Source organism: Drosophila sulfurigaster, chromosome X (genome assembly GCF_023558435.1).
Source record: "Drosophila sulfurigaster albostrigata strain 15112-1811.04 chromosome X, ASM2355843v2, whole genome shotgun sequence".
In the NCBI taxonomy this organism is placed as follows: domain Eukaryota; kingdom Metazoa; phylum Arthropoda; class Insecta; order Diptera; family Drosophilidae; genus Drosophila; species Drosophila sulfurigaster.
Window position 1 is genome coordinate 657,687 of NC_084885.1, and position 27,229 is coordinate 684,915.

General features: G+C 38.4%; 1 long non-coding RNA gene across 1 annotated transcript; it reads left to right on the forward strand.

Moving 5' to 3' along the window:
- Nucleotides 1-226: 226 nt before the first annotated feature.
- LOC133848070 (uncharacterized) lies at nt 227-26,898 on the forward strand. The gene is made up of 3 exons (XR_009895218.1): nt 227-302; nt 8,682-8,754; nt 26,879-26,898. It is a non-coding gene; the product is annotated as an uncharacterized LOC133848070 (long non-coding RNA).
- The last annotated feature ends 331 nt before the right edge of the window (nt 26,899-27,229 follow it).

Below are 27,229 nucleotides of genomic sequence, written 5' to 3' on the forward strand. Positions count from 1 at the left end.
GCGTGTGCCAACAATGCCAATTGCTGAGCTTAGCCAGGACACAAGTCAAGCGTAGACATTCGAAAAATAAATTGTATTTAAAACGAATTTGTACTAAATATAAAATTCGCACGTTTTGTTTGTTTGTTTTGCAGCACCCGTATTGCCCGCGTCCATCGAGTCAATGTGAATATTGGCAGTTATCTACCAAAAATCAAAACAATAAATACATCATCAACAATCGCGTCTATCTTACGAACCAGAGATCGATTCAGAAGCAGCAGCAAAAGTAGCAACAATCGCATCAGAGGCAACGGGTAAGTGTAAGTGTAAGTGTAAGTGTGTGCAATTAACATGGGCGCCAATCTTTATCGATAAATTACGAAATCGCAATCGCAATCGCAATCGCAGTCGCAATAAATAAGTACATGCATTCATATAAATGTCGCCAAGGTTGTTTGCTGACTTGGCAGGATGAAGGATTTTAGTGCGCATCCTTCGCAGGGTACAATGGACTCTCGCTCCTTTGGCTCCTTTGGCTGGCATGACAAGCGCAAATCTGTGCCAACAACCTTCAGCAGCCATGGCAAAACAAACACATACATGCATACATATACACACAAATGTGTGTGTGTGCGTGTGTGTGTGTGCTCATAAATATGCAGTTGCTTTTTGCGGCTTGGCTTTTGCTGCTAGTATGAGGAAAGAGAGAGGAGTGAAGGGGGCACGATGTGTTGCAAGCCTGTCTGCAGCTGGTTGCCTGGTAGCTGTTGGTTAGTTTAGTTTAGTTTAGTTTTGCTTTGGCTTTGGCTTCGGCTTCGGCTTCGCTTGGCTTGCCGTGTCGCCGCCTTTTCGAGCACACTCCAAAGTACGTGACTTCGACTTTGCGTCGTCGTCATCGTCATCGTCATCGTCATCGTCATCGTCAAGGATTCGCATGTGTTTCGTTTCGTTTCGTTTCGCTTAGTTTTGCTGGTATGGCACCCCCCTCCTCCCCCCTTCAACTAGCAGGCTGTCCTTCAGTCGGCGAGTGCAACGAACGCTGCCCTTTAACCTACATACACTGAGGATGCACCTCCTCCTCCTCCCCCTCCTCCTCTATCTGCTCTTCGTCGTCCTTCGACACCCACAATGGCAGCCACAGCTCTCTATATGTAGTCATGCCTCAGACAGCAGCCCGAGGGGGGAGCGGAGGGGAGGGGAGGGAGGGTAGGAAGGGGAGGTTGTGCTCAACATGATATCATGCAGTTCTATGTCCACAATAAATCTCGGCTCGAATCTCTCCATTAATTAATATGCCTCGCTATCTCTATAGAAATCCCAAAATACCGTTAATTGTCCGCATTTGATTTCAATTGATTTATTTCTTATTCACTCTTCGTTTTATTCATTTCAATTTGTCGCTGCGTAAATATTTAATTTCTAGTTCATTGATTTATCTATTTAACTTAATTTGTTTTCATCAATCTTACAAATAATATTGTTTACATTTACATTGATTTAGTTTGATTATCATCTTGACAATTATCTAGGCAGCATTTATTCTCTTCTTATCGAGCTATTTACTATAATTAACAAATTTTATTTTCATTTGAAAATATATAATTTTACTTGTTTTAAAATATTCGAAATTATTATCTTCATGGTCATTATCTACTTTCAAATAACATTAGTTACACAGAAATAAAATTTCTAAAATCAATTTATTGGTTATAATTCGAAGAATTTTGCTACCAAAAGTGCGCCAAGAACATGAAAATCCGAATGTTAGAAAACTTATCTTGACTTCAAGAACATTTTCCAAGTTCTTATTAAGAAGAAGAAGAAATCTTATAGTTTCAAGACCAAAAGTATAATTATAAGATTTACTTATGTATAATTCGACTATTTTATGCTTTAATTAGCGCATTCAATTATTCAGTTGTACTCGTATGTTGATCACTTAACTTATGAAATATTTTTCATCGACTTGCGCAACATTTAAACTCAGGATATATATTATATATAGATGTATATATTATACAGATACAAGATTTAATATTTAACCAATTTCATTAATTCATCTGCTAAATTATTTTCAGTAAGATAACTGCTTAAGATGCAACATTTCAATTTAATTTTTACTACATTTAACATAGTGATAAGTAATTATCATTAGTTATATTATCAACAACAAAATATATAAATACAAATTTGGGCTATTCTTAATTTAGATTTGTTTGGTTTATTTTTATTTCTATATTATAACTTTGTGCCTCCATTGAATGTATGTAATAGTCAGAAGGAGACCCTATAAATTATATATAAATATATATCGCACCCATTTCTAATAATAATAACAATACTTTTCATGATTTTTGAACATTTGATTGCCGAAAATTGTCAAAATTATTTAAAAAATGCTTTTGTATGGGTAAAAATGCCTACTTACTACGATTCTTAGTTTCTTTGGCAGACAATATATATATATATATATATATATATATAGTAGTACTATATCAATATACCAAATTTAGTCTTTGGTAAATATTTCTTCCTTAGAGCAGTGATTTATTTATTTTCTATTGAATTATTTCGAGTTTTCAAATTGAAAATGTGTCGCAGTTCAATATTTAATATTATTATAATGTATGAGGTTTGAGTGTTATGTATGTACTGTTATTTTGAAATATTTTTCCATTTCTCTTGATGTTGTTTTTCTGCTTTGTTTTTGTTGTATTTCTTGTTGATGCATTGAGGTTCAAGTTAAGATCGATTATGCTGGACAATTGAGCATCTTCAGTTTGCTGAAATGTTGGCTTACCAGCAATAGTAGGGAGTGGGGGGATGGGTGCATAACAGCATGCCACATGCCACATGCCACATACCTCATGCCACATCGCACATCACACATCACACATGGCACATGGTAAACGAGCTTCTAGCTGGCAATCAATAGCAGCGTCAGCAATAGTTGTTGTTGTTGTTGTTGTAGCTAAGTTGCAGCCACAGCCGAAGATACAGTCATTGCTACAGACGCAGACGCTGTTGCTGTTGCTGTCGCTGCCGCAGCGGGAGGCGGACATGTCTATTACGCCATCGTCAAAGCAGCACTAACAACAACAACAACAACAACAACAACAAACTGCAGCGCTGCAGCGGCAGCGACTGTCAAATATCTTCATGTTCATCGTCGTCGCCACTGCAAACAAACTTGCATGTGATTACGTCTACAAGTGTGTGTGTGTGTGTGTGTGCCTAAAGGGGGGTCGGTTGGGTGGCCGTCGGTCGCCTTCGCGTCGCTTCTATTTACATTTTTTCATGCTCGCTGCGCTGCCGCGCAGTTGGCGCCGTCGCTAGCTTTGCTTCTAGCTGCAGTTGCAGCGACGTCGGCAGTGACAGCACCAGCAGCAGCAGCAATAACGACAGCGACGCATCGCAGACGTTCAGACGAAAGCGAAAGGCCATTGTCCGGAATTTTGTTGACCTACTAAGAGGCAGAATGTAAAGTACGAGGCATCGCTACACTGTCATTGCCGTTTGCCGAACGTTGCTTCGCCTCGCCTCGTGTTTTACCGAACGAGCAGCAAATGTAACGACGACGAACAACCAAACGAAAGCTTTTGTGGGCGCAGAAAGCTTTGCGTTCGTTCTGTGTTGTCGTTGTCGTTGTAGTTGTTTCTGTTTTTTTTTCTATTTATTTGAAAGTTCGTCGCTTGTCGCTTCAATTTTAGCTGAGAACAGCAACAGCAACAACAGCATTGCGCTCTGCATTGTCGGTATGAACGAAGTCAAAGCCGAATTGTGCTCCGAGCGAATGGCCAAGTCTATGAGCAACATGTCATTCACCTTTTGCCCGCCGTTGCTCTGCTCTCTCTCTCTCTCTCTCTCTCACACAGCTATACTCTCTTGCGTTGGTGCACTCTCAGTGTGTGTGTGTGTATGTGTGTGTTTTTGCGCTAAGCTGAGCTTCACATAGCAATGAAGTGAGTTGCTTGCTTGGCCCTTGTTATGTGTAGTCATGCTCGTTTAGCTTACGCTCTCTTTTTCCCTCTCTCTCTCGCTGCGCAGTTGGCTCAACGCCTACGCAATGACAATGGTAAGTCAAGAGAGTGGGCGAGAGCAAGGGTCACAATAGAAAACGAAGCGTAGCTGTCAAATTTGATGAGCAATGAGTGATGTATGTATGTGCGTGTGTGTGTGTGTGTGTGTGTGTGTGTCTGCGTGCGACGAGTTTTTTTTTGGTTTTACTTTCTCTTGGCAAATAGAAAATAATTACACTCATGCAACATGTATGTACATATGTATGTATAAGTATATGTATTTATGTGTGGGTAATTAGAATAGCTTGCTACATTCTATTTCTGCAACTGTTTATTGCATTGCATAGGATCGTTTCCTGCATATTCATCGCTCATCCTACTCAAATATTCATGAGTTTTCACTCCCTCCCTCTCTTTCTCTATCCCTTTCTCACCGTGTCATGCTTAGGTGCACAGAAATTTCTGAACTTAAGTTCAGCATGCCCATACACACACATTTACATATATGTACATATAAATGTACTTGTATGCTGTTTGCATAGAAAAAAGCACAACCCCCACTCTGGTCACACTCAATTGCAATTGCTCGACCTAACTTGGGCAACTTTAGCGAGCTTTAACCTAGTTTAAGGTCATTTCCAAGTCAAAGACAATCAAATGTGTGCGAGAGTGTCTTTGTGTGTAATAGAAGATTTTTTGTTGTTGCAATTGCCTTTTTGCTTTTGACATTTGGCGTGCACGTAAAAATAATAATAAGAGCAGTAGTTGTAGTTGTTAACGGTGGGTTCGGAATATGGAAGGGGGAAGGGGGAAGGGTGTAACAATTGCATGCTAGAAGTTTTGCGATAAGCCATCTGGCATTTGTCAAGGATTGTTTTCCTATTCCTCTTCTCCTTTTCGCCTCTTTCTCTTCCTCCTTGTCTTATTGCTGCTTTTGAAGTCACTCTGCTTATCGAACTAACTGTTATTTCTTTTTGTTGTTGGTGTTAGTGTTTACATACATTTCGATGTTTAACGCAATTTTTGACAGTGTCCAAAAATTAAGGTCACAATAATCTTGACATTGCGCGAGAACAAACGATGACGACGGCGACGGTTGCTCCCCTTTCCCCTCTCTTCGTGCCCAGCTCATCGCCGAACCCAATCATGCTGTCTCGCTCACACTCATCGTTGTTGTGCAGCTTATCATTCGCGCTGCTTGTCGTCGTCAACAAAATATTTTTTCTCGAAACCAACACTGACGTCGCTGCCGTCGCCGTAGCCGTTGCTGTTAGCGCTGGCGTCGCTGCTGGCGTTGGTGATAATGAAATTGAAATTTCATTGCTAATTGCGTTTAATATTTATAATTGACCCAAATAATTTGTGATTGGCTTTGCAAAAAACAAAAACAGAAGCAAAAACAACAACTCTGTCAACAGAGACAAAAGAAAGAACAAAACGCAAAATAATCTCGCAAAGCAAGGGTCTCAAAAAGAGTCGGCGAAGGGTATAAAAGGGGGCGAAGAAAGAAATAATGAAAGAGAGAGAGAGAGAGGGTGGGAAAGAAAACAGCTGCAATTTAGTATCGTATATCGAATATCGAATATTATGCGATCATGCATTCAATATGCAACTACATATGTACAACAATCAACAACAACTTGTAAATCGAACAAACTAAATGTGCTAAATATATGAGCACACACAAACACACACACACAACATTCAGACATTTACACATGTAACTCAGTTGACTCTCCCCACCATCATCTCTCCTCGTCCAACACGTCATATTCGACTGCTACAGCCGCTGCCGTTGCATCTGTTTCGGTTTCAGTTTAGACACTCTTTCAATGGGTCGCATCATTTCGCAGGCCAATATGTTGTACTTTGTTTTGAATTTGTGTATTGAATTCCATTTTGAGTCATGTTTTAGACTACATATATACTTAGAAATAAAGTCAATTATGTGAATATAGTTTAGTGGCTTTACTATATTATTTCCTCGATATGTTGTAACTTTAACACACTGCATCATATTTTAGTTATTCCTTTAATAAACCGATCAAAATATTGTATGATTTGGCTAGTTTGTTACACGTGTTTAAAATAAAATAAACTTTAATTATTTTTATATTAATTGCTTATTGCAGATAAGTACACATACAGTTATGTGAGTGCAGTTATTGGTAAAGATTATATGAAAGATGAATAAGAAAATGTAATAACGATCACATTAGACATTAGACATTGAGGAAGGCAGCTCTAATTTCATAACAATTAAAATTGATAATTATGAAGAACATTGTATGAAATAAAAGAGTAAATGTAGAAATTACTCAAAACATACTTAAATTATAATTTCTGATAGCGGATTAAGAGCTTTCACTGTGCCTGTTTTGCTTGGAAAGGGTATTTGCTAGTTGTGCTCTTGTGCAGTGTACTTTTATGCAGTTATTGTTGTTGTTTGTCTTTGGCTTGCCTTGGCTCGACTCAACTCGACTTCGGCTCTCTCGCTCTCTCTCTCTCTTTCTCGTCTTCGCCCTGTGCCGATGACGATGGCGACGTCGCACAGTAGCGCCAAATACATATGTGAGATGCAAACATTTTGAATATTTCTTATTGGAATGAAATTCTTCAAAGACTCCAAACCTGCTGCCCATTTTCTTTGAATGATTGTTTTTATACCCGCTACCCATAGGGTAGAAGGGTATTATAACTTTGTGCCGGCAGGAAATGTATGTAACAGGTAGAAGGAGGCATCTCCGACCCTATAAAGTATATATATTCTTGATCAGCGTCAACAGCCTAGACGATCTAGCCATGTCCGTTTGTGTGTCTGTGTGTCTGTCCGTCTGTCCGTATGAAACACTGGATCTCAGAGACTATAAGAGATAGAGCTATAATTTTTTTTCGACAGGATTTGTTATGTTTGTTTCAAATTTTTGCCACGCCCACTTCCGCCCCCACAAATCATAAAAATCGAGTAATAGCGTAATTTTAAAGCTAGAATTATGGTATATACAATAATTACTATAGTAGTTATGATTCCTGAAAATTTGGTTGCGATCAGATAAAAAATTGTTGAAGTTATTAAGGAATTACTTTTGTATAGGCAGAAACGCCCACTTACTAGGGGTCTTAGTTGCTTTGGCTGACAATCTGGTATATTGTGCCGTCTATGGTATATTTTTAATGTGATACTTTATCGATATACCAAATATACCATTTGGTATATTTTTAGTAATTTGCAGTTCGGTATATTTTGAGAAAAATACCGCAAAACATTCAAAATGGGTAGCGGGTATCTCACAGTCGAGTACACTCGACTGTAGCTTTCTTACTTGTTTTTTTTTTTTATAAAATCAAACTCATTCAAATAGTAGCATTTAAAATGTTTTAATTTATATTTACATATTCTTAGCACAAATTATAATTTTGATAAACTATAAGTACAATGAAGACAGAACTTTTCTCTATGGTTAGCAGAATATTTTGATTTTCGCATCGAAAAAATGCATTTGGAGCTACTGTGCGTCGTTCGATGCGACAAAAGTAGGTGAAAGGTCTTCAACCTTTTTGCATGAAAACAAAATTGTGCAGTCCATGGCAGAGGGGGCGGGGAGGCGGGTGTGCGATAGTCTGCTTGTGTGTGTGAGCAATTCTTAGCAGCCGCGAACAGTAAATGTGTGTAGTTGTTGTTGTGGAGCAGCGAAATAAAAATAAATAAAAATGCAAGCGAAAAAGGCGAGCAAAGCCAAAGCAAAGTGCATGGCCAGGTGGGATTGGAGTGAGTGAGAGTGTATGTCAGGGGAAGAGAGAGAGAGAGAGAGAGAGAGGAGGAGGAGGAGCAAACTAACTGACTAACTGACTGACTGACTAACCGACAGAGTAACAGAGCGAGTCAGCGGCAAATGCAACAGCAATCATTTGCTATTTTTAGCACTGCGAACGCCAGCCGCAATTACAAAGCAAAACAACAAAACTTGCACGCACACAGACTCAAACACACACAGACAAGCACGCACACATGCAGACAGCCTGGACTTGGACCTATCCCAATAGCACAGTGCAGGCGGCAGGTCGCGTTAGCGACACGACGTTTTCCTTTTCGCAATCAGCGACGAGGAGAGAGAGAGAGAGAGAGAGAGAGAGCGTGCATGCAAAAGCTTTCTGTAAGAGAGCGTGTGCGTGTGCACGAAAAAAGCTTCGCACGAATTGCATTTGCAATAACAGCGATAAGCAAAGCGACAACACTAATGCAAACGTCCCTCACCGCGACCCTCAAAAGCTTTTGTGGTCCCGCAGACATAGACATTGATTTTCAACATAGCAGCGCTGCCTCCTCCCTCCTCGCTGCCAATGCCCATGCCCATGCCCATGTCCATCCCCATTGCGCTGCCCTGGCGAGGGTTCACTCTGGCATCTGGCATCTGGCAGCCCTGTTTGCCTGCCGCGTAGATTGGCAGCCCGGGCACACAGCTTTGCCAGCAGCGCCAAAAATAAACCCAGGGTCGTGACGTGGTCAACCCTCCATGTCTATTCCCCTCTCTCTCTCTCTCTCTATCTCATGCTCCCATGCAGGGGGGGGAGGATATTCCCCACTGTCCCTCACTGTCTCTTTCTCTGTCACCTGTGGCTTCCTTCATAACTTTCAGCCGTTTAATCATTGTTCTTCACACGTCTTCTCCTCTCTTGCAGGCCATCCCATCACCAACTTCGCGAGGTTGGAATCGCAGCGTTAGACGTCGCCTCATCAACAGCTGTTAAACCGGTAAGTCTTCCACATCCCAATCATCAGCTGTATTATGCAAAATTTGGTCGGAGTTTCGAAATCGAAATTCTATTTTATTACTTTTAGCTTCTTAGTTAATATTATTATCAACATCAAGACGAAATTAATTTTTAAATGCTCTTTCACAAATATAGTTTGTAAGTCTATAGATGATTAAACAATTTTGTCAATTTCAAATAAGATAACTAAATGAAAAAAGTTGTTTATGAGTTTATATGAGGATTGCATTACATTTTAAGATTCCAATTGAAACGCATTATATCGTAACTACAGTGTTGAACTGTGAGTTTCCCGATTCTTAATGAATCTACTAATAATATATTGTACAAACATAGGTAGGAATTTTTTTCCTCAAGATTGAGGCAACAACTTAAACCGAATACTATAATACTATAGCTGCTATGAATATGAAATTTTATAGTATTAGCTGCTCTAGCTTTAAAGTATTGGGTCTATATGATGGCGGATGGTTAGATGAATGTAACACGTCTATATATGCTTGCTGGTGATTAATTATTTGTAGAGACAACCAAGTTTACCATCACGAAGAAACTATGTCAAAATTAAACACAGAATATATTATATGTTCTTCAATAAAGTTTTTGATTCGAGAATATTTAGGGATAGATATGAAATTATTTGTGGGATACGAAGAATTCTTAATCCAATTTCTAGATTCTATAAGAAAGGAAATTGGAACCCAGGATAAAACATTATCGATTTAGATTGATCGAATCAAAATGATCTTTTTTTTATAATTTTATGTTATAATAGACACGAAACTACATTTGCAATTAATATTTTTAAGCAGAACATTCGATTGAAAGTGCATGTTTAATAATTTGTACGTTTTTATGGCTTACTTTATTACTAAAAAAACAAGTATAAGATTATTCGGCTTTAGCAGTTTTCGATATTAAAACAAGATTCTTTAATCTCAAAATGATTATCGAAGATATTAGAAGACATTTTGAAGATTTAAATCTTTTTTAGAATATTTATAAAGTGATTAGCCTGTACAACTTAATGAGTACCTTAACAACCCAGCGATAGTAAATGAAGATTGAACTAAACGTAATTCAAATCTTATATAAGTTTTTGAATATTTTTTCTTGAAAAAGTTGTTGAGCTTAGGAGTTTGATTCTAATTTTTACAGAAGAACACAAATCAAATAATAGATTATTCAGTTTAAGTAATTTTCATTATTAAAACAATAGTCTTTAATCTCGAAACTATAATCGAAGATTGACTTAATATTAGAACACATTTTGAAGATTCAGAATTTGTATAAATTATTGAATTTTGTTTATGGCAAGCTTGTTAAGCTTATGAGTTTCGCTCAGTGTACTAGGAATTTGTGGGAGTGAGCGATGTGTTGTCGCTTATCGCTGCATTGGAGTGCCCTTGTCGGGGGATGATTGCCGGGTATAATGCTGAACTTAATAGTGCTGGCCAGCAATAAATTCCCTTTTGACAACAACAGCATGAAGATGAACAAGAAGAAGAACAAGAAGAGCGACAACGACAATGACAGCGAGAAAAGCGACTGCGAAATGTGAAAAGAGGAAAATCCAAGCACAGCAAATGAAGGAAAACAAATGTGAATGCAGACACAACCAGGCGGACAGACAGACAGACGTACACACACACATATAGTATATATACGAAATGAATGTGTGTGTGTGTGTCTCTGTGTGTATATCTCGCTATAGAAGAAGAAGAAGAAGCAGAAGCAGAAGCAGAGAAACTGTGCCAATGCCCTGACAACGGCACAAGGTGATGATGCAAACTGCAGCACGAAGTCGACGCAAGTGACGCCAATTGCAGTGCAGAGAGAGCAAGAGCGAGAGAGAGAGAGAGAGAGAAGGAAGACGAAGCACAGTGTGTGTGTGTGTGTGGGAGAGACAAGAAGCAGAGACCAAGAGCGAGAGCGAGAGCGAGTGAAAGAGAGAGACGATGTTGATGTTGATGACGAGTTGCTGTGTTGTTGGTCGTGTTGTTTTCATTGTTGCGTGCATATGTGCAACATGACAAGTCACACACACACACACACACACACACAGACTTGACAAAGGTGCACAGTCGGTGGTTTGAGGCAGACAACGTTCCCTTCCCGCCCTTTCCTCCTTCTCTACCTAAATAGAGTCAACGTTGCAAGCGTTCCTTGTGGGTGTTGTTGTTGTTGCTGTTGCTGTTGATGTTGATGTTGCATCAGGAAGGCCGAGTCGGTTTGCTGTCGAGGCCATTGGGGATAGCTACAGAGGAATAGAGTGAGGGAAAGAGAGATAGAGGGGTGTGCGTGGGAAACGACGGCAAATTGTTGTTGCCAATGCAAACAAGGAAGTAAATTTGCAAAGTGGACGGTGGGAAAAGGAAGCGAATGGAGGCGAGTGGAAGGAGGGAGACTGAAGTGTCCATTTGGCCATCTTTCAAGTGTGTGCACACTCACCTCACCTCACCTTATCTCAGCCCCTTCAGCTTCCCTTCGCCGCCAGCATCTTCACCCACTTTCAGCGGCTCTCATCAACTTTTGGTTATGCAATGGAAAGTGCCAAGCCAAATCAAAAGCAACAAAAGCAACAACAACAATAAGCAGTAACTAAAATTGCATAGAAAGAAGGCTCAACACACAGCAACAAACAACAAACAGCAAACAACACGACAAAGGGTCGTATACTTAACATCTGTTCCGAGTTGTTTGAAGTTTTACCTGCCAGCAATGCATGAGAAACGAACTATGAAATGCAAATGAATAATAAATCCAACTCAATCCTTATTATTTTGCCTGATTCGATTTTGTTGTGGCGTCTTACTATCAATTTAAAATATTTTTAATATTTTTTGGATTCACTATTATATTTTGTTTTTTTGGAATGAAGTACAAAACCAAAAAGCTTGTCGCTTAGAAAAAAACTTTTCTAAAACCCAAAATTGAAAGCAATGAAAAACGTAATATTTATGCCTTTGGAGATTTATTTTATTCGGCAAATATTTATTAAATTTATTGTATTTATATGTATGGATTTTCCGCTTTTTGCTTAACTCATATAAATTACGATATCAAAATAATATTTGTTCTGAGCAATTCTCTGCATTTATTTCATGTAACTTGCCTTGACAATCTATTTCGATTCTTTTTTCATTTCTTAGAATGTATTATTATTAAAATATTATATGAAATTCCTTTTATAAATCGCTTAAATTCTAAATAACAGTGTTATATGATTTGGTTATTTTTTTTTTATTTTGATAATGTCTCATTATTATTTTATTGAAATACCGAATACAATTTCTTATTGCAATCAGATGAGGAAAAAAGACAGAGTGAAACTATTGAACAACCAAACATGAAGTTGGCAAAAGTATTTGACTTTATGTTGAAGTTTTTTTTTTGCTATGGTTTACTTAAAAACGTTGTACAAAAGAAAAATACTTAGTCGAGTGTGCACGATTTTGAGATAACCCGCTATACATTTTCAAAAAAAGTAAAACAGTGTGGTAATATTAAAATATACCAAATTAGTATATCGAAAAGAAATATATATTCGATATATTGTTATACTACTAAATACAAAATAGACCACGGAGATAAAAATAGGCTTTAAACTATATATATGTATGTATATACATATATCTCTGAGATCCAGGTCTGAGATCTTGGTATATTGATCTACTATTACATACAAAATATACCATAGAGATCAAAATGGACTTTAAACTACATATATATTGATATCTCTGAGATCTAGGATCTGGTATATCGATATACAAAATATACAAAAGAGTTTAAACAGACTATAAACTATTTACTGATGCATCTGACGCTGATGAAGAATATATATATTCTTATATGCATATTCTTATATATATTTTTTTTTATGGAATCGGAAATGTCTCCTTCTGCCTGTTACACAAGTTAAAATACATTTCCAACCTATAACTACACTGAAAAAAGAAAGGAATTATTTTTACATTTATTGAAATGGAAGAAAGATTATTAAGATTGGATATTGAAATTAACTGAAAACTGGTCTTCTACGAGTATAGTAGCATAAAAAAGTGTTCTCTAATTTGGATATTGATTTTTGGTAGACAGTTTTGATTAACTGCAAGTTAGTAACCGAGTTGAAATCAAATTATCTTTTTAACATTTGATTTTTATAGTAAAGGATTTAAATATTTGCCTGACGGTTCACACATCTTTGTTGTAATTGAAATATATTAATAAAATATGAATATCAATAGGAAGACATGCTTGAAAATAGTTATAGGGTATCTTGGCGTCGGTGACGTTGCTGTGTTCATGTGATGTGAGTTCGTGTGTGTGTGTGTGTGTGTTGTATTGCATTTGATGCGGTTTGTCGACTGACAACAACGAGCAGACAACAGCCGCCATTGACTCGTTGACCGAGCGACTCACTGAGCAAACTATAGACACACACACACACACACACACTCAAGATAGATGTGTGTGTAATCATATTTGTATTCGCGTGCAATTGTGCGCCACCTTTGAATTGAAATTTGTTAGCGAAATCGAAAGTTCAATAAACTTTCACGTAATCGACCAATTGTGAGCTGATGTTGTGGATGTTGATGAGCAGAACGATGAGTACAAGGAGAGGAAGGGGGGCAGGGTAGTGGGAGAGGTTGCATGATGATGATGATGATGATGATGATGCTCAATGCAATTTGTTGTGTTTGTGTTTTTGCCAATTTCGATTTGTGATGTTGTTTTGCGTGTTGTTTGGCCGCATTCAATGCTGACTCTTTCTCTGTCTGTGTGTATGTGTGTGTGTGTGTGTGGCCAAGGGGGCGTATGCGTAATTTGCACATTGCACACATTACGTATACGCCACAGGCAAACGTTGCTGAACGCAGCGACGCAGTTGACGGTCAAGCAATAACATTTGAGTACACACAAATAAACACACACACACAGACACACACACACTGACAGGCAGACATGAAGTGCGTATAACATTGAGAAATTATTGCATTGCCAATTGCTTTGCATTGAAGCTCGTTGTCTGGCTCTGACAGCCTAGCGCCGTCTCTGTCGCACTCGGCGGCCCAGGGCCAGGTAAAGAAAGTGAACAAGTACGAAGTAAGAGCCGCGCACACGGAAAGAGTGAAAATAAATGAAATTACATAAAAGTAACAACGAACCCACAGCACAACAAAACAAAACACAGCACAACACACAAAAGCGACAGCGAAACAATCACATGAATGCCAATCAAGCAAAATACAACAACAACAATGAGTAAGAAAGCTAACAAAAGCGAGTGAACTCGACTGCGAGATACCCGCATGTATAGTTAGTATTGAAATGTACTAAAAATATTCTAACTTTCGAAACTACGAGATATCCGCATATAAGATACATATAGATAGTATTAAAATATACTAAAAATGTTCGAAAGTTCTTCCGCTAACATCCTAAATTCATTTTTAATGTATTAAACAATAAGTAAATATAATATATAATTTGAAAGTTAAAATAAAAGTTAGTTCCATTTTTAATTTCGCAACTTATTATTATTATTATTTAGCAGTCATTTTATAGTATTACAAAAAACAAGTAGGGACCAATTACACATTAATTCTTATTATTAATTATAATTTTGAGATCAACTCTAAAGCAATATTGCTTTGAAAATATTTATTTTTATATTTATATAATATATACTTTTTATAACTGGCTGGTGTATGCTACTCTCCTACTCTTTGTGGAGCGGGTATAAAACCTAAGCAACAACAAAAGCGATAGTATAAACAGCAATAGCAAAAAAAAAAACAACAACAGAAGGAGCAACGATGACAGCAAAGACAACAACAACAAAAATGTGACAGCAGCTTAAGCATAGAAGCAAATGCAAACAGAGCGCAAGGCAAAGAGAGCGGGAGAGAGTGGAAGAGCGAGAGAGCATAGAGCATGGAGCGTAGAGCTTTTGATCGGCAAACGTTTCGTCATTGCACACTGAACTTTATGCTCTTGCATTCTTCCTGTGGCACTTTTTGTGTGTTCTGCTCTCTCTCCCATTCTCTGTTGTTGCTCTTTCGCTCGCTCACTTATAGCTAGTATTTGGCTTTCACAACTATTCCCGTTCGACTCCAACACCAACACTTTGCTTAACTTCACACCACCACACCACACGACACCACACCGCGACTCACCCCATCGTACTGCTCTGCTCTCCACTGTTGTGTTGCTCTCTCCACACTCCACACTCCACTTCACTTCACAGTACACTTCACTCTACTTCACTTCACAGTGCGTGCTTCGCTCTTGTCTGCTTCTTGCCACTCATTCGACGCTTTGCCCGAAATTGGGTCAGCCATTGAACCCGTTGCGACGACGACGACGTCGACTACACATATACACACTCACACACACGCATGTACACCGACACGCACTCGCTTTGGCTTCGGCTTCGGCATTGGCGTTGGCGTTGGCGTTGACGTCAACGTTGACGCTGGCAGTGGCAGCACTGCTGCTACTGCTCTCGCTGCCGCTGCTGCTGACGTCGCTGCCAGTGAGTGCTATGTAGTCAGCACGTGTTCTTTGGGTCACAGCGAAGAAATGGGAAGAAACAAGCAACTCATGACTTGCGTGATTAACTGACGTCGACATCGACTGCGACTGCGACTGCGACTGCAACAACGATTGCGATTGCGACTTGAAAAGGCCAAAGTCAGAGCGAATGATGATCACCGCTCTGACTTTGGCCGGCCAAGTCGTGTTGTGTGTGACTTAAGGTTATGGTCACTCTTTCCCCCCTCACCTTCCCCGTCGATCTGTTGGCTGCCACGCCCCTTAAAGCAACATAACGCATAAAGTAAAACAGATAAGCAAAATGTAAAATAAAGCAAACACAACAACAAAATGTAAGCGAAACAAAATTTCACTTTCACATCAATTACGACGACGTCGCAGCTCCAAGCTGAAGTACTGTACTTGAAAAAGTTCAACTACATGCATGTTGCTCTCTCGCTCACTCTCGCTCATTCGATTACCTCGCTGGCAAGCCTTGCCATCAAAATTGTTTGACGCAGATCGACAGACAGCCTAACAGCTGACTCCCCCGAATTCCCTTCCTCCCCTTCCCCATCTCTTCTCTCGCTCTCCCTGCAAGCGATCCCGCTCTCTTTTGCCGCTTTCTTTTTAAAATATGAATGATGACCATTTCCACTGACAGTTCCTTACACACACATACACACACACACACACACACACACACACACACACATGGGTAGCGCATTCAAATGTCGCCTCGCCATCTGCCGCCCTCTGCCACGCCCTGCCTCGCATCGCCTCGCTTCAATGTCAATGAACGCTTAATGGTCAAGCTTGACGCCCTTTTCGCAGCCTTTGTTGGATGTCAATTCGCTCCCAAAAAAAACTGGAAGTTCAAGTGACCGAAAAGCGGCATGAAGAGCGCCACTTGGCAATACCCTACAAACAATACGCACCGCAGAGAGAGCGAATGTGAGTCCGAGTGAGAGACAGGGAAAGAGAGGAAGAGAGGAAGAGAGAGTAAAAGAGTGAGAGCTGTAACGACTTTGCCGGTCGACCCCCAAGTAGAAAGTGTAAAGGGCATCTGATACAATTGCACAAGTCGCACTTTGTAATACCCTGCAATTGCTGCATGTTTCAAAAGCTCTGCCAGAAATCATATAAAACTTCAATCTGTTAGTGTAAGGCACTTGAAGAATCTCTTCAAGATCTTAGTTGATAATACACAGATATCGCATGTATATAATATATTTAGAATTCTTATATATTTTTTTTAAATGCTGCAAAATAACATAAAGAATAAAAATTGATCAGTTTAAGCATAGGAATTAGCGATCAAATCTATTGGTACTCTAATCAAATTCAAAAATAATCATAAACATAATATTTGAAAAATAAATTGTATTCAATTATCATAAATTTCTAGAAACGCCATTAAATATGGATAAATCTATAAAAAGAGCTATTGAAACTATGATGAATTTTCATTTGGTCGAAAAATCATTATAATTTATGCAAATCTATTTTGTTTATATATTCTAATTTAAACAAGTAAGAAAGTTACAGTCGAGTGTGCTCGACTGTGAGATACCCGCTACCCATTTTTAATAAAGGCAAAATATTGCGGTATCATTTTCAAAATATACCGAAAATACTAAAAAAATACTAAAAATATACCAAATGGTATATTTGGTATATCGATATAGTACACCATTCAAAGTATACCATAGACGGCACAATGTGCCAGATTGTCGGCCAAAGCAACTCAGACCCCTAGTAAGTAGGCGTTTTTCCCATACAAAAGTATTTCCTTAATAACTTCCACAATTTTTATCTGATCGCAACCAAATTTTCAGGAATCATAACTATTACAGTAGTTATTGTATATACCAAAATTCGTAGGTCTAGCTTTAAAATTACACTTGTTATTCGATTTTTTGATTTGCGGGGCGGAAGTGGGCGTGGCAAAATTTGAAACAAACTTGATCTGCGTGCAAACATAACAAATGCTGTCGAAAAAAAATTATAGCTCTATCTCTTATAGTCTCTGAGATCTAGGTGTTCATACGGACGGACGGACGGACGGACAGACGGACAGACGGACAGACGGACAGACGGACAGACGGACAGACGGACATGGCTATATCGTCTCGGCTGTTGACGCTGATCAAGAATATATATACTTTATAGGGTCGGAGATGCCTCCTTCTACCTGTTACATACATTTCCTGCCGGCACAAAGTTATAATACCCTTCTACCCTATGGGTAGCGGGTATAAAAATAATTATAAATAATAACTATTTAGAACTATTTAGTGAGGAATTTACATTTGATTTTCGATAATTTATATGAAATTTGGAAAATACAAGTGGGTAAAAATTCAAATCTCAGTTTATAATTTTTTATTTACTTATTTTATGAAGTGAATAAATATTATAATATATTTGTCGGGTGTTGATTTGATATGAAGTTGACTTTCAATTCGCTGTTTTTTAGTGATTTGCTTGAATTTTGATGTTGTTATGTTGCGAGCAAAAGCTGATAATGATTTTTATTGAAACTCGAATTGTAATTTGCTCAAAGGGCATTGAGTGCTGTGCTAACTACTTGTTTAGTCTCTTAACTGTTTTATGTTTGTTTGTTAGTTTTGTTGGTTTATTTTCATTTTTTTTGTTTTTAGTTTTTGTTTTGTTCCGTTTTCGGTTTTCGGTGTTCGGTGTTCGGTTTTTATGGTTCGCTGAGGGTAGCGACCCAGCGTCAGCAGCGAGTTCGAGTTGGAGTTTGAGTTCGAGCCGAAAATTGAAACCGGTTCCACACACAGTTTCCAAATTGGCTGCTGCTATTTTTCTCTTCTTTTTTTTTGGGGGTCAACATGCAGGCAAATGAGTGAGTGTGTGTGTGAGTGTGAGTGTGTTTGTGTCAGCTGCAGATGCGTCTGCCTTCGTCATCTTCTTCCTCTTCCTCTTCCTCCTCAACTCCCACTCGCTTACTCTTTGCCTCTCGCTCTGACTTCAGTCACACCTTCCTTCACCTTCCGCCTTCACTCACCGTCTTCCGCTGCAGTCTCCATTTTTGGAGACCTCCTCCCATCATCATTCTCCTCCCTCGCTTCGCGCTGTGTGTCGCATGTTATTCTGTCGCCCTTTTTTGTGTTGTGTTGTGTTGTGTGTGTTTGTTTGCTGTCTTTCTGCAGCTGCTTCTTCCTCATTTTTTTTTGGTAGCTTAATTCGTGCGTTGTTGTTTCTTTCTTTCTTCTTTCTTTCTTTTTCTCTATGGTGTGTGTGCATGTTTTTTTTTGTTTTCTTCAGAAAATAAACTTGAACTTGCCCGTTCACTTTTACTCCATATCTTTCCCTTTTCGCCCCACCCCTGTCTTTTGTGTCCCCTCTCCCCTCTCTCCACTCCCCTTCCCTTCTCCCTCACAGCATTCGCTCTGTTAAGTGTTGCCCCTTTTGACTGTTGTTGTCTCAGATGCTTTTTTTTGGTGGAGGGGGGAAGATTACATGGCATCGTTGATGCCGTTGATCATGAAAATTTTCAATTCAAGTTTAGTGAAATTTAACGCTCAACACCACAAAAATGTAAATGTAAAGCACGCCACAGACAGAGACAGCAAGCGAGTGAGAGAGAGAGAGAGAGAGAGAGAGAGAGAGAGAGAGAGAGAGAGAGCGAATGAGTTGCATTGTTGAAAGCAAGTTCAAAGTGCGAGTAAACGCAATTAAATGTAATACAATGCCGAAATTTGAAACTCGACACGAATCGCAAACCGAAAATGAAACCGAAATTCGAATCACGAAACTTGCAACACGAAACCAGGAAGCAAAACTAGACACAAGAAACTCTATTCGCACTACGTAATCCTAGCTAACAAAGATTTGACATAGGAAATCTGGGATAAATTGACATAACATAATACTACAGTAAAGAATGAAAAACAGATACTATATATCCAAAATCCACATGTAAATTCGACTAAACGATTAACAAAAAACGATATTTATTTTGAAAAGTAGTCTAACTCATTACTCAGTGATAGATCAATTTCATATACGTGATAGACTAACATTGAAAGTCAAATTTGTTATTGAAACGAACATTTTAGAGATACCTTTATCATTATGGTGAAAGTTATTAGCTAAATAAAATAGTATTTAAATATAGTAAATAGTATTTTACTTCCCATAAAAAAAGAAACACTATGCAACAAATGTTATGATGTTGTGCAATAATTCTTTTTGGTTAAATTATATTATTTATTTATTTACGTGTTGAGTTATTATACAAAATAATATCATAACTAAAAGAAGGGAGTGCTAGCTACTAAGGCTTATATTTAAATGTTTGTTTTATACATATTTGATTTTTTAGAAGATTCAGAAATCGTAAAATCACATAATGAAAAGATTGAAAAGAAACAATATGTAAAAGCCTTAAGTAAATTCAGTAATTTTAACCTTAAATTGGCCAGAAAAAAGTAACACTTGGTATTTTCAATAAATTGTTCTCTCATAAATTACATTGAATGTGTAAAATATGAACATATATCTAATCGATAGTCATTAGAAGTTAGAAGTAGAACTTTAGTCGTAAGAAGAAGATCAGCAGTCGTGTGAAGTAGTATAACAGAAGTAGAAAGTATAACAGAATCGGCAGCAGTCGTCACTCATAGCAAATCATCAACAATCATTAACAGAATGCAGTATTCTTTAACCCTTTCGGGACTACTGGGACAATACGTCCCAAAATTTTTCATTGCATCGTATTTTCTATAATTTTAATGCTAGAGCACTTATGAAATATCCCAAACACAGTTTTAAGTGTCTATTTCATAATGTAAACAAAAAAGTAACGGTGAATATCTTCGTGTGCGCACAAGTCGCTGAAGAATTTCTCAACATCGGTCAAATTTCGTCAGTTCGATGAAAAGATTTGCACAGTATATACGTAAAATCTAGTAAGTGGTCACTTTTAGTGCATAATCGAGGAAAAGAATATTTGTTCTAACCAATTAATAACATTAGAGGTGGTTATCACTTTTATAATGTAAGCTATACATGAATTTATAAAAGTGGGACATAGCATCCCAATCTATGTTTTGGTTGGGACATATAGTCCCGCTGTGAATAATCTCCTCAGTATCGCCGTCAGATTATGAAGCCGAATCTGTTTCATCCGAACTGTCACAGACAAAGTCGCTTTCAGAATTTTCAAAGTCGTCGTCCGATTCCTCAAGCATAATACCTTGTATAGCATTGTGATCTAGTTTCCTTTTCCGTTCCATCTAAAATGTTGATCGGGATTATATAACCCACTCAAATTATGTATTGGGATTATATATCCCGCTCAAATTATGTATTGGGATTCTAAATCCCACCCAAAAAAACGGATTGGGATTATATGTCCCAGGATAAAAGAACGAATTCAGGATTTCCAAGTATGCAGTACATAATTATTTTTAGTCATCTTTCAGAATCTGAAAAATGATTTTCTCTAACTATCTTGGTTTTCGAAATAAAACCCCGTCCCGAAAGGGTTAAGTTACCCAAACTGAACTTTTGTACATATTAACAATTATCCATATATCTAACATATATAACCAACCTTACGTATATACTATATATTTATTTTCTTCCGGAGACATTTAGTAGTTTCATACGTTTTACTGTAGTCTACAAAAGAAAAGAATGAAAAAAAAAAGTCATGCTTATTTCGCAAAACAAAACAAAAAGCAAAGAAAACAAACAAACTATGATTTAAAACTTAAAATAATATGTTTAATTTACAACTTAGAATCCCAAAGCTTGGTGTTACGAGAGAGAAGGCGTTCGTCTTTCTTTCGAATATTAAATACCCTTCCAGCATGCCTTCATTTAAACTACATATCTAAGAAAATGGCTTCATTAAGGACAATTGTTATTCAGCCAATTCAAGTACAAGTACTTCTAGTTAATTTCGTAATTTGCCAGATATTAAATCTAGTGATTGAATCGAAAGAGCGATCCGAATTTGAGGACTCTTGTGGTCGATGAAGAAGGTCTATCATTAAAACTCGTTGACAAATAATTGCATCTATCGCATACGCTATGTAAATGGAACAAACATACTAACATATTACTTTTACTTGTCATAGAAGTCAACAAGAAGGCGTTACTTTTTGCCATATTCGAAGCTGCATTAATAATTCACAATTCTCACGCAGTTTGTCGTTCGTAAAGAAAAAGTGACAAAAGTGGGTTATTATTGTTCAGTCAATGAATTAAACTTTCAAATATCCTTTATTTATAACATTCAACGAAGTTACATTTATGGCATAACACTTTGAATTTCAATTATATTATAAGTAAATATATTTCAAGGAATGCTTAATTGTTAGTAGAATTATTACGAGCACAATTTGCATTCGTTTAAAACTATTTTTTGACTTCTTTTCACTTCAAAATGAAACACTCGTTTTCAATATAGACTGTAGTCGTAAATAAATATGTGTGCATAAATTAAATCTGCAATTTACATAAAATTCTTTAAAGAATAAACTACGAAAAAATATAAAATAAATCAAATATTGTGTAAAAAATATTTGAAAATAACTTTTATTTTTAAAAAGATCAGATGGACTATCTTTAGAATCAAAATTGAAATTAAATAATTCGTATGCCAATGCGTATAGAACTCAAAAAAAGAAAGCTACTTTTTGATAATCAGAATTAGTTTTCATATACCTTATTTTCATATACCATATTCCTTACACAGTGTCTATATATGTATGTGTATGTATGATTCACGCTAAATTTTAGTATTTTTATGGTATATTATATTGTATGTTGCAACAATAATACTGCTCTGTCGTGCTTTTGATGGAAAATAGGTAGCGGGTATTTCTATATACAAACATTCATCGTAAATTTTAGTATATGGTATATTAATTTGCTATATTTTAACAATAATACTGCACTGTATTGATTTTGATTGAGAATGGGCAGCGGGTATTTATATATACTACACATACATATATGTACGATTCACTGTACATTTTAGTATATTTTGGTATATTAATTTGTTTGTTTTTTTTTTGATTAAAAATGGATAACGAGCACACTCGACTGTAGATTTCTTCTTGTTTCCATTTATTTAATGAAGACCAAATAGAAGAGATATGTATGTATATTATACAAATCATATCAGACAAAGTCGCCGAATTTGAAGACAGGGTAATTGTGAGTCGTGCTCATGATCTGCTTGGCATTTAAATTGCAGGTAAAGCAATGACTGAGAGTTGGGTTTGGTGATGGGGATAGGGATGGGGATGGGATGGGAATGTTGTTGGGTGCAGTTGCAGTTGCAGTTAGTTGGGGTTGCTTTTTGGGTGGTTTCGATGGGTTGCTCTGCGCTCTTTAGCTGGCCAAAACGCCCACGACAGCCGTCAAATGCGGCAGGCGAAAGTTTACTGGGACTATGACCGCTTAGAATGTCTACACACACACACACTCGCGCACTCGCACAAACTCACACACTCACACACACACATACACATATACACACAGCGAACACATACGATACACATACGGAACATACTCTGGAACTTGAAGCGGCATTTTTGTTGCTCTGTTGCGCTGTTGTTTTGTGTACAGCTGTGTACAGAAGAGGGGTGAACGAAGAGGAGGGGTGAGTGGGGGGCAGAACCGCTGGGGGCCTCATAGAAGTGTCTGGTGGCAGTGGCCATGTGTGTGTCTCGTGTGTGTGTGTGTGTGCGCTTATCTCAGAGTCGTTGCCTTGAATGTAGGGCAGTAGTTGGCACTCGAGAGTCGTTGTTGCAGCAGTTGTTGTTGCACACAGTGCGATGCATGTGCAGCTAGCTCATGCCCCAGTCCACATATAGATGCAACTCACACACACACACAGACACACAGACACATCATGTTTATGCAGTTTTTCTGTTTCTCTGTTTATTTTTTCTATTTTGTTTTTGTTTTTCGTTTTTTTTTTTCCTTTTTGTGTATGTTGCTTGTGGCAAAGTCATTGACTTTTTGCTTGCTTGCCACACAAATTCGGCATGGAAATTGTTGCAGTTGCAATTGCAATTGCCGCTGCTTTTGGCTGCTTTGGCTGCTTTGTTGATTAAATGCTGAGCCAAGATGTAAAGGTCGAGGATTTTTCGGCTACTCTGCATTGACTTCGTTTTCTTCTTCGTCTTCGTCTTCGTTTTCGTCTTCGTCCTCGCCTTAACTCATTTCCAACTCTTTCTGTCTGCTATTTGATAAGTAAAGAAAAGTCTTTATGACAATTTGTGCAATGTTTGCTACCGAAATTGAAATTGACAACTTACAAATTGAATTTACAGAATCGCATTTTGTATTGAATGTTTATTGCTTAATAAATCAAATTAAGATGACTTCATATGAATTCCATAATTCTTTATTCTTTTTGAGTAATTTCAGAATTGTTTAATGCAATATTATTTGTTGATATTGCATTAAAACATATGTTTTCACCTGCTTCCCATAGGATATAATGAGACATCTCCGACCCTATTAAGTATATATTCTTGATCAGCGGCATCGTTTATCCGTGTAAACCTTTAGATCATAAAGACTATAAGAGACATATCTACTTCTGGTATATTTTAATCTTTATGGTATATTTTGTATATAATAGTATATTGATATATCACGATCTAGCTTTAATTTTTTTGACTGTTTGCAACTTTCTATATCTATACACGGTATAGACACTTTCGTACATTTCAGTATTTTTAGTTATTCAAATTCGGTATATTTCAATTAGAATACCGCATAATTTTGCTTTATTTATTTGTTTTTAAAACAAATTTTAACATTTTCCAATTTCCGATGATGATGATAGAAGTTTACAACGAAATCATTTAAAAAAATATAAAGTTTTTCGAATCCTGCTCATATTGTAAATGGGAAAATTTATTAAAAAAAAATTTAGTTTAAATTATATTCTTACATACATAGTAAAGAAATGATTGTAATTACAATTAAAATACTAAAATAATTGAAAACAGTTCTTCTAAATTTTCTGGTTAAAAAATAAGATATTCGATTTTCTTCAACATAATTCATTCTAGTATGTTTTATACCAAAATTTACCAAAAACATAATCAAATTGTAATATTAAAGATTGCCTTGATTTATTTTGTAAAGTCTCTGGCTAAGAGCAGGGTATCGCATAGTCGAGTGGATGCTCAACTTGCTCTTTTGAATAGGATGGTCTGAATGGTTTTTGTTTTTGTTTCTTTCTGTGTGCTTATTGCCTGAGTGCTGTTATCCTGTTGCCTTTTCACTGTTACCTTTTCATCTGGGCTTTGTTTGTTGCGTTCCTTGTGATTTTGTGGTTATTCGCCCCTTTGCTAGTCTGCTTCTTCTTTTGCATCTGCATCTGCATCTGTTTCTGCTTCAGCTTCAGCTTCTTCTGTTTCGTCTGCTTCTTCTTGTTCAACTCGCCCTCCAATGCTTTTGTTGCTTCTGATAAAAATACGCTCGAAAATGAATAGCACATAAATAACGGGAAAGGCAAAGCGAGCGAATCCAAGGCGGATGACTCCCTCATAGAAGCAGGAATGAGATGAAGAAGAAAAGGAAGAGAGAGAGAGAGAGAGAGAGAGAGAGAGAGAGAGAGAGAGACAGAGAGTAAGTGGCATACAATAAAAACGTGGCTGTCTCTGTAAATAAGGCATAAGAATTGGGTTAAAAGTTTATAGAGCAATGCAGAGATTTCAATGCATGTCTATGCATGTCTGTGCATGTTTCTACATGTGTATGTATGTGTGTGAGTGAGTTTATATCAGTCGCCTCAAGTGGTTACATGGTCGAAGGCTGTGCCAGTTTCAACGTCGCGACGTCAACGTCGATGAAATGTCAACGCACCACGTGCAACCACGTGCCACATGCCACATGCCACATGCCATCCTCACATTGCATTCCACACGCAATCCACATGTGGAATCGCATACAGGATGCGCCAAAGGGTGGAGGGAGGGCGGGATACATTCATTGTATGCACATGGAGGTCCACCGCATGGACAATGCAAACAGACGCCGAAATAAAATGCCAGACATCAAATAAAACTAACCCAGTTAACGGCAGCCAGCGAAAACAACAAAAGCAGCGGGCAACCAAAACCCACCACCTCACACACAAACTTCTAAGAGAGAGAGAGAGAGCTAGAGAGATAGAGGGGCGCATCGATTAGGCGCGCTCAGCACTCAGTGATGCCTTATCAGCGAGACGGAGACAGAGACGGAGACGAAGACGAAGTCCGAGGAGGAGAACAGAAAATATTCGAAAGAAAACCAAATACGAGTAATAATAGTAGCAGGCCTATGAGAGGGAGTGATGACGGGAGTGGGCAGATGGGGAGATGGGGGGAGGGAAGTGCATTGCATGCACTAGGAACACACAAGAGCCAAAGCCAAAGCCAAACAGTAAGAAGCAAACGAACTAGGCAAACGAATCAACGAAAACGAGTCAAAAACAAAAACGAACTAGACGAACAGCGTGTGCGAGAGAGAGAGAGAGAGAGAATGAGTGTGCGACAGCCTGCATACGAAATGTGCACGAGTGAGAGCAAGTGAGCGAGGAAATAATAATAATAACGTGCAAATGAAAAGCTAAGCAAACGACTGACAGCGAAGAGTAATGAGTGAAGAGAGAGGAAGAGAGAGTGAGAGGGAGAGGGAGAGGCAGAGGGAGGCAAGAGAGCGACGTCGTCGTCGCACTAGGTCAAAGACCTGTAGGAGGTCGTTTCAGCCGTTGCAGTGGCAATAGGCAACGTACAATACCACGGCGATGGCGATGGCGATGGCGACGACGGCGGCAGATAGCAAACACACATCAGCACACACGCACACACTGACACCCGCGCACACAAATGCAGCGCACGAAGCAGCGTGCACTATTGAATAACATAAGCTAGCGACGACGACGTCAGCAGCGCTGCATTGTGCAGAGTGAGAGAGCGAGATGGCTTGTAAAGAGAGCGAACGCGAGAGAGCTTAGAAAAGCTTTGCTGCGTTGATGACGTTGGCGAGCGCAGACGATGCTGCAATTGCAATGGTTGCGTCGACAACGACAACGACAACGTCGTCGACGTCGACGCTGACGTCAACAGCGACGACGTCGATGACGACGACGACGACGACGACGTCGACTGCGATGACTGCTCCAACGACCCAGCGACCGAGCGAGTGAACGAAAATGAAATCGAAAACAAGAGTGAAATGCACTCGGTTTTTTTTTTGCCATGCTGCTGTTCTAGTATGCGAATGCAATTGTGTGTGTGCATGTGTGTGAGTGAGTGAGTGAGAGAGAGAGAGTGAGTAAGAGGAAGCATGACAGTGGATGGGGGAGTTGGGCTGCAGTTATGACTATGATTATGGCAATGTGACTACATACTTAAGCACATGCATTATACATATATGTATATGTAGTTGTGCCTAAGTATGCATGCAGTATTACTTTAGTGATGTACACAAACACACACACACACACACCCACACACACACACACACCCACACACGTACACATACACTCACTAATCACTACAATGTTGTCTTTGCAGAAATGCCCGGCTGAGGAACTGTTAATTGCACGCAATCGTTTGGCAGGATCACACAAAATAGGTAAGTGCCAAGGTGCGAGCGAGATAGCAAGACACACACACACATTTCGTAATAGACAATGACAGACAGAGCTTATGCAACACCTAACAACCTAACAACCTAACAAACACCCACAAGCCGCGACTATCCCCCCAGCTGCCACTCTTCCAAGTGTTCGCTCCTCAAGGTGCCACCACTTGCCACTTGCCACTTGCCACTTGCCACTTGCCACTTGGTATGCCAGATACTCGTAGCACAAGAAAAACTGCCCCCAGCATCGTCCCCTTTGCTCACATACTATATGAGTTTTA